Source organism: Pinus tabuliformis, chromosome 3_2, assembly GCF_031772625.1.
Source record: "Pinus tabuliformis cultivar Carrire ecotype Pingquan chromosome 3_2, CPIR1, whole genome shotgun sequence".
Lineage (NCBI taxonomy): Eukaryota > Viridiplantae > Streptophyta > Pinopsida > Pinales > Pinaceae > Pinus > Pinus tabuliformis.
Window position 1 is genome coordinate 189,606,642 of NC_142302.1, and position 9,702 is coordinate 189,616,343.

Consider the following 9,702-nt stretch of genomic DNA (forward strand, 5'->3'; position numbering starts at 1 on the left):
CTGCAAATTTCACCTTCTTTTTGTCATCAACCTCCTCATAGTCGAAATACTTGTCTAATCCAATCCATAAACTCTTCTGCATTGAGATTCCTGTCATACAAAGGTATCTCCATCTTTGGTCTTCCACTTTCTTTAGCCAACATTTTGAGAACTTTGGCAGCTTCACTTTCATCCCCTTCTTCTTCCTCAGAAGATTCCTCTACAACACTGGCATCTCCTTCATCTGGTGCTCTCCTTTGAGCAGTTTCCATTGTCTCCATCCTTGTACGAAGATTTCGAATTTCTTCCAGTAGAATTGCATTCGCTATAGGTATCCCCCGACCTATGCTAGCTCCTCTCCTAGGTGGCATGTTTACTGTAGCAGATTTAATCCTTGGGCTCTGATACCAAATAATGTGGGAGGTTGACGAAAAATAGATGTGGTAGTCTAGGATTAGACTATTAAACATATTTTGTACGTGTATTTCCTCCCGAGGTCCCGCTTGCCTGACCAATCAATGCCGGTCCTACTTTGACTTCTTACTCTCCGAGCGCTTCAATCTCCACCGTTGATCAAGCTTCCTCAGATCCAATAGATATCGCATCATATCCGCTTGCCAACTAGTCCGGTTGATCTCCATCATCGATTTAACCCGTCTGATCCAATGGTTATTACGCAATCTTGCGTGAATTCTTGCACGACCGATATCAGGTTGAGAGCGCGCAAAAAAAGTGGTTTTCCCGTGCTACATGTCGCCCACTAAAGTTAATCGCGTGACTTAGAAAAATATCATTTACCATTTACTTTCCACGCGATATACTGCTTACTGCTTTCTGAATACTACTCACGTGCTTAATAAAAAACCTTTAAGAAATATAATTAATAAGATTTAGCGCCTAATCTTAGTATTAATCCTTAATGCTATTTGGCTGTAATTATTAATGGAACACATAAATGGAAAATACTACCCGATTAGGGTCCAGAATGCCGATACATAGATTCGAGAGAATTTCACACCAGAAATAATATGCAACACCACGCTTAATCAATTATTCCAATAAAATAGAAATTACAAAGTCTTGGCCTTCTCGGCTCGATTACAACAATTTGTCTGACTTATGTTTCACTCTCAAACCCTATCTCTCACACAATCGCTCGCTTACTACTCTCCTGTTCCACTCCATCTCTATCATTGCATTTTTTTCCTTTATTTTACGGATCAAATCCTATCCTAACAACATTGACAACTCAATCTCTATTTTTATCAGCTCAACTATTAAATCCCTATTCTCAAGCTCTGATACACACCTATCCTAAAAACTTATCTCCTATTCTAAAAATAATACAATGATTTAATTATTACAATAATTGAAATAAAGATCAATTCGAGAGATCCAACCCTCTCTACTAAGAATTGATTTCACCACTCAAGTCAATGAAATTCATCTCTTGTTAGCCACAACATGTGAACATATAATCACATTGTTGGCAAAGTCTGGATGCTCATGCATAAGCTATGGTATAGACCGATGAGGCTTATGCCCAGTTCCAAAAGTTGGGAAAAATGATAGAGATTCTTTGGGATTTCCTGGGTGTTGTGGAGACTTTCGATGCTTGTTGGTTATACTAGTTCAACGAAAGGTGTAAGGAAAACGTGAAGTAGTAAATAACTAAATAAAATAAAATGTTAAATGATTCAACATATGCCCCATAATAATAATAATAAAGAATATAATATAATATAATATTAAAATATAAGTAAATACATAATAAACAATAAATAAAATATAATAATAGTAAATAAATAATAAATAATGAAAATAATATAATAATAATAAATAAATAAAATAGTAAATAATAAATTAGAGTTCTAAATAAATAGATATAAAAGTAAACTATAAAAATAGTAAGAATGAGTAAAGTTAACAAAAAGTAAAAAAGAATAAAATAAGAAAGATTTATATTAAGAGAAAAATTAAATTAAGTAAAACTTAAAATAAATAAATAAAATTTGGCATGTTGATACATGAATGTTTGCATACATATCCCTTTCCATTTTTTGGTTTATTTAATGTATGAGGAGGAGAATAGGGTTCATTTATTCATTCATCCATTCTCTTGGAAGAAAAGTGTTGCGAGACAAAGGATTCCTTGGTAGTAGTACGTTGATTGAGGGCTCAGGGTTGGCCAATTGTAGAAAGATTATGTGTATTTGAGCCTACAATTGGGTGGAGAGTCGTCCCCAAAAATTTGTTTCGGTTTAGCAAGATTCAAATATCGTTCAACTCTGAAATCACAAGTAAGGAATACCATTGCTATAGGTAAGTTGTCTCTACTTGTGTTTTCAAAAATTCTATGTTAAGTCGCTGAATAGTTTGTATGTTGATTATAAATCACATAATAAATATAATTAGATGTATATTTTAATTTTGGGGTTGTTACACAATAGAAGATCAAGGGTAGGACCACATGAAGACTCCATACTAATTCATAACCCTTTGAAGGGTGGCTATGAAGAAAATCATATCTCTCATGAAGACAAAGTATTGGATAAACCTTTTATTGAAGAAAAAATAGCAAGAAGGACAACTTGGCACTGACACATCATCATGCAGTCCATGTCACCAGTGTCATGTCATGTCTTTTCACGAATCATCATTTGTGGATTATGTAAACTCAATATTGGAGAAATGTAATGTGAAGTGGAAGTCCAAGAGTCATCCATGTAATGTGAAAAGTCATGTAAGAAGTTGAAAGGTCATTGAGAAGTCAAGCAGTCATGAGGGTAGTTCAAGAGTCACAAGGGAGGTGATGGATCACCCCATTTGTTATATATACACCCTCATTGCTCATGTAAAGGAATTTTAACCTTGCCTCCTCCTACTAGGCATTAAAGAGGAGGATAGTTGTTTTGGAGAAGTGAGTGACTACTCTAATGATCCACTGTTGGGGCTAGTGGCGTTCACTGTCTTAATGTACCTTGGAACTTTTACTTAATTTAGAGGCTGGTTGAGGAAACACGATTTCATGCATATGTCGTGAATATTGTAAGACTAGTCTTTGAATGCTTGCAATGTATGTTGTTTCATTTGTATTAAGGAAAATGAACTATTTCGGTGGCTTTGGTACTTAACTTGTTGAAGGTGTGTTGTATTTTCTTTAGCAATCATTGCTTCTTTGTGAACTATTTCACTAGTTGATCAACGATTGAGTCATATGTATATACTCATGTGCCTTTTTAAAATTAGTATTATTACTTGTCTTTAAAGAGCCTGCTTTTCTCTTCCCTTTTGGTAGAAGGACCTTGATACTTTTCGTAGCTGAAAATTTCACAAGGAATACTCACTTGTTGATCCGAAAATACCTGTGTATTACTTTCTTGTGCTGAACTTTGTAGCCAAGGCATATCTATAAGAATATATGGAAACTAGGCTGATACCTGAGATGAGACTCCTATTCTAAATGATGTGAGGTCTAATTGGGACTTCACATTGGGGAGACCCCCTTGGTTGATGGATTGCCAACACCCATCAACAGTGGTGCATGTTTTGGTAATTACTATTAATTTTCCAATTAGGAACATTATATAACCAATGTATTGTAAAAGTCCTTCCATTGAAATTTTTATGTGATATATTCGATGTAAGCCTAACATTCCAAGCCCTATTTCTATGAAAGGTGGGCCACCCCACACACATACATATCGGTGGAAGGCTAAAGTGTGTGCATGTCATGGATCTTTCGATGTTCATGCGAATTAAGTTGTTTTCATGTGCAAACTAAGTGGCATGAATTGAATAGACAATTATTTGGGGAGGAGATTCTGAGAGGCTATTTCTCAAAATGGACAATCGGGAGATATACAGTCGTGATCTCCTCCACCATCACCAATTGGAAAAACATGTATTGGCATGAGAGCCCTCGAGGGCGGTAAGCAGTGTCAACATAAAGTAGCCACAACATCAAGCGAGCGTGTAGCAAGCGAGCCAACTCACTTTTCAACATCACCATCCACATCACCCCTTCCACACTACTTTCGTTAGTATCAATATCATTCTCATTCTCCCGCCTCACAGGTTAAACACAATTTTTCTTTGTTCCATTTTGTGTCAGTTCATTTCCAGACGGAGTTCACTTTCACCCCCGATTCATAATTTGCAACATTGGCCTTCTAAAATCTAGGTAACAACATTTTCTAGTTGATCTTGTCTTCAATTATCGAATGAATTACTAAAATGACCAAGAAAACTACTCTTTCTGCATCAACCACTCATATTCCTTTGATGGATAGAAATTGAGATATTTTTGATCTCGTTTGTCCATTGGACCTCATGAGCTGGTTGCAGAAGAATTTGAAAGGATGATGAAGGAGTTAGGCTTTGAATAGGGAGAAAGGTGGAATTATGATCCTCATCAAGTAATTTCCAAGGCAATAATATAAATAACTTGTGCACCATACACCCATGTAGAAAAACCGAAGTTGGAAAGATTAGCAAATTTTGGTATGGAGGATGAGCAACAAAAAATGGATGTAGAAACCCCTCTTCCTAAGGAATATGGTTTGAAGAGGAATTCCCTAGAGCTTATAAATATTGATGTTGATGATTCACAATCCAACAAAAACCTCAAAGTTCAAGGAGCAAAAACAAAGGAAAATTTATTTTCTCAATTGATTGAAAAGCCTTTAAATGAAATAGGTTTCAAAGTCCAATTGGGAGATACAAGATGTTCAAATTCATCCCCAATTTCTACTGATGAGGAGGCTTCTTCTTCCACTAATTCTTTACAAAAGAAATTTTAGCAGATTGAGGAGAGAAATATTAAAATAAGAAGTAAAGTTGCATCTTAGTTGGATGCTTAGTCAATGTCAAATTACCAAACCAGACTCTCATCAGCTATGGATTTTGAGAGAAATCAGTTGAATTTATCTCTTACTCACCCAAATTCTCAATCTATTTCATCAAACCTACATTTCAAAATAATACATTTATTTGTCAATGGTAAGGATGTTCCTTTGCCTGATAAAATCAATTTGCATAAGAAAATTGGTGAATTGCTATATAACGATCTTGGGAATACCTCTTTGGCATCCAAAAAAGCAGAAACTCTCTTGGAGTAGGTAATATATCAACTTAAATAGGAGAAAGCTAATTCTATATTCCTATACACTCAAAATGAGGATTTTATAAAGTCATTCATGAAACTAGGAGTGAATCCTGAAGATAAAGAAACAATTCAAACTTTGCTACAAAATACAGAGTCAAAAGTCTAATCATTGAGAAAGAAGCTAAATATGTTTGTTGCAGAGCTTGTGTAGACACCTGAATTGGCCCAGGTGGAGAGGGAAAAAGAAATTTTAACAAAGGAGTTTCTTGATAGAAATTAAGAGCTTACAATCCTCAAATAACAATTTATAGAGTTGCAGTAGCAGGTGGACAAACATGTGTGTACTGTGTTGGTCTCAACTGACTCAGAGGGTTCTACAGAAAAATTAACCAGTTTCATGACTAAATTGAAGATATCAGAAGATGAACTAAAAAAGTTTCAAAATGACTTAGATGATAATAAAGGACAATTAAGCATAAAGGAAAGAAAACTGAATATAGCAAAGGATAATGAAAATCAAATGAATGCCAAGTGTTAGACAACATATGGAGAAGTTAAAAAGTTGAAAGATAAACTCAAAGGTAATGTGTTTTTAGTTTAGGCAAGGAAAATTATTTGGGATGACATAATCCAACAAGTTCAAGCCATTTGGGACCATATGAATGTCATTGCAGATGAAAAAGATATGATAAAGCCATGTGAAATTATTATTATTGAAAACAAAAGTAAAGAGCTAGAAAGTTCACAGATGGAAAAAAGATTATTGAATATTTGAATGCAAAATCTTCCCAAGAGATGAGAGTTGTAGATATTACATATAGAGTAGCTTTAGTAATGGAAATTAGCAAGATGGTTCAAAGGAATACATATACAATACAAGCAGAGAACAGATTGGAGGACAGTCAAAAAGTCAGTTGCATTCTTCGATTCTAGCTTTAATCAAATAATTATTACAGGACTACCAACCTGCTGGGACCAACATGGCAACCTTCTTTCCTGGGACTAATATGAATCACTTTTTGTAGAGGCCAAAAGTAAAGTAAATTCATCACATGAGAAAACTACAAATTTGAAGGGCCCAACCATAGTAAACTACCTACAGAGAGATTTTCAATTACTTTGGGAGATAAAAAATTTAATCATAGAAAATCTAATTTATACTAAGTTGACTAATCTAAAAATGACTTATAACATAATGGTCTAGTCTCATGTTCCTGATCTAACGCTCTGGAAAAAGTGTCATAGTCTCGTGGTTCCATTGAAAGTTCAAATTGTAGAAGCTGGGGATACATCAAACAAAGGAGCTACATCAAGAGAAAAAGAGTCCTGAAAGTCTAAATGACTTTATTTATGAGAAAATTAGATGGTCTCATTTTTGTAATTTTGTATTAATTTTAAATGTTTTAAAAGAGTTCGAGTAGTTAAGACAACTGACAGTTACTCATAATTGTTTTTAATGTAACTTTTCTTTAAAAGAGATAGAGGGACCAATATGGAGGGTTTAGAAATTTTGCCTAGAGACTTTGTATTTTTTGTGTAGTTTGTTGAAGTTTTCTTGGAATATTAATAATGGTTTTCAAGTGATTCCATATATTCGTTGGCTTTAGTATGTGATTTCTCTCATTGTAACTCATCCATTGTGTTTAATATTCACTAGGAATTTGTGTGATGAAGTCGCTGGAGTCTATTTCTATAAAACAAACTTCTTAATGTTTAAAGAATAACAGAGGATACTGTTTATTTTATGAAAAAAATACCTTAATTAAGCGCTCCAAAATTTCAACATTGCATCTTATTTTTCTCCATATTTTCTTCTAATATTTTGTGCCTTGGATTCTTTACTGCCCTATGGATTGAATCATTCTTCTTAAAATTTCTCTCACTACACTCCAACTTTAGAAAAAATGTAGTCACAAATATAGAAGCCATCTTGAAGGGTTTTTTTATTTTTCCATGAATTAAAATCACATTACACCACAAAGGTTGTCTCTAGGCAAAGATACTTAAAATATTTTTAAAATAAATGCTTTTATTTAAATTGTGTGGATGATCTCCTTTCAGCTAGAGGTTGTCCCTAGGGTTACAACAGAGGACAAGGAATACATGAGGTCCAAAGATTTGCTAGTAGAAGATGATCAAAGTGAGTAGCCAGGAGGAGCTCCAAGAGTTAAGTAAGGGGATTAGGGAAAAGAGAGCATGAGTACAATTACCAGTACGATCACAGGCTTAGGTGCTCAAGTTCCCGAGAGTTCACATAGTGTGGAGCAATAGATGCAACATATTAGGGAGATGCATCAGGAGGGCATAGAAGTGGATATTCCATCATCTACAATTGGTAGGAGGAATCGTGAGGTTCAACAGACACCCAAAGATGCTCAAGAGTTTTTGGGAGCTTTTAGGATGGGTAGTAGACATCAGAGACAATTAGAGAGGTACATTGGATACATGGTGTTGATCAATCAATTAGTATATAGTGAGCCTTCTGGCTATCGGGAGGTCGCATGAAAGTAGGTGTTGCGAGATGTGATGGTTGAGGATTATACCTGAATCATGTATAATGATGTGTGGGGGGACGTGCCCAAATCAAAAGATAGAGTGGTTGTTGGATCATACTAGATCTTTATGATCAAGCATAGTGCATATGGAAACATTGAAAAATACAAGGCAAGGTTTATGGCCATGGGGTTCCCTCAAAAGGAGGGAATAGACTCTGAGGATACATTCACTCCTATGGCCAGGTATACTTCTATATAATTCATGATCTCATCAGAAGAACAAATGAGATAACATATCGATCAGATGGATGTCAAGACGAATTTATTTAAAGGTGAGTTGGAAGACGGGGCATACATAGATCAACCAGATGGATTTGTGGCACACAATAATGGGATCCATGTGTGCAGGTTAAAGAGAGCCTTGTTCGGGCTCAAGCAGGGTTTGAGGGTGTGGTATGAACACATTGGTAGATACTTGCAAGGAATGGGCTTCATTAAGAGCAAGGCAAATGCCAACCTCTACTACTTGGTGGTTGGGGTGAGGTTCTCATTCTTGTTCTTTATGTGGATGACTTGTTTTCACAAGTTCACTAGTGATCGTAGAGGAGTGAAAGAGGGATCTTGTATATGAGTTTGAGATGAAATATTTGGGGCTCATGCACTACTTTCTAAGCATGGAATTGTTGTAGATAGATGGCGAAAATTTATTTGAACAAGGGAAATACTACATCAAGAGCTTAGGGAGGTTCGAGATGGAGGATTGCAAGGCCATGTTTACACCCATGATCACAAATTGGAGGAAGGTAGAAGAATCTAGAAAGAAGGATGTAGACCTCACCTTATACAAGCAGTTGATTGGCTCTCTCATGTATTTGGTCAACACCAGACCAAATATATATTATGTAGTAAATTCTCTTAGTTAATTCATGGTGGAAGTGAAGAGAGTGCATTGGACAACAAAAAAACATGTGTCGAGGTATTTGTGTGGTATAAGTGAGTATGGGATTACGTATGCTCGAGGTAATGCTATCAGGTTAGTGGGTTATACTGATGCAAATTGGGCATGTAATAGAGTGGATCAGAAAAGCACTTCAGGGTGCTGCTTCAACATGGGATTAGGAGTTGTTTCTTGGTACAGTCAGAAGGATAATTTTGTGGCACTGAGTTTTGCAGAGGCAAAATACATAGCAGTGAGCATGGCTACATGTGAGGACATTTGGCTTCGAAAGCTACTAGTAGCCTTGTTTGGTCATAGGGTAGAGATGCCAATGATATACTATGAAAATCAAAGTTGCATTAGGCTATCTAAGAATATAGTGTTTCAAGGCAGATCCAAGCATATAGACATTAGGTACCACTTCATCAGGGATTGTGTACAATGTAAGAATTTTCAACTACGGTATATACCTACATATGAGTAGGTAGCAGAGATTCTGGAAAAGGCCTTAGGGAAGGCGAGATTCATCTTATTTAGGGATAAGTTGGGTATTATGTAGAGCACATTTCTCACTAAGAGGGTGTGTTAGTTTATGTAGGTCAGATAGGTTTTCTAGTCTCAGATGGTGTCTATGAGGCTAAGCAACATAGGGGGTTCATTATATCCAAAACCTAGAAAATATTTTCCAAGGAAAAATTCTTTAATTATAATTAGTTAGCCAATTTATTAATTTTCCTACGTCTAACTCAGGGAAATCACTTAATAATCAGGATTAATTGAGGCAAATCGATTTTCCTCCAGTGGCTTCTAGAAAAGTCATTTTTACAATTCAAGATGATCTTAGCCATCGATTGGAGTTAGATCGTGGTCATTGATTCGTCAATGAGAGATTATAAGAGGAAATCGATGGGAATTTGGAGAACATACATTCGAGACATAGATTTATAGTGAGAGAAAGGGCACAATGTATAACATGGAGGACACCAAGCAGTGAGGAATCAATAAATATTGAGTAGAATATTTATGGAGAGAATTTCTTCATCAAATTCTTCCATTTTTTGAGTTAAAGAGGGAGAAAAATTTCCATTTTTTTTTTCTGTAGGAAGCATAGATTTTTCTGGTGCACAAGGGTTTCTAGAGGTCGCGTTTTGTATTCATATGTGTGGGAGAGAGAGGTATTTTCT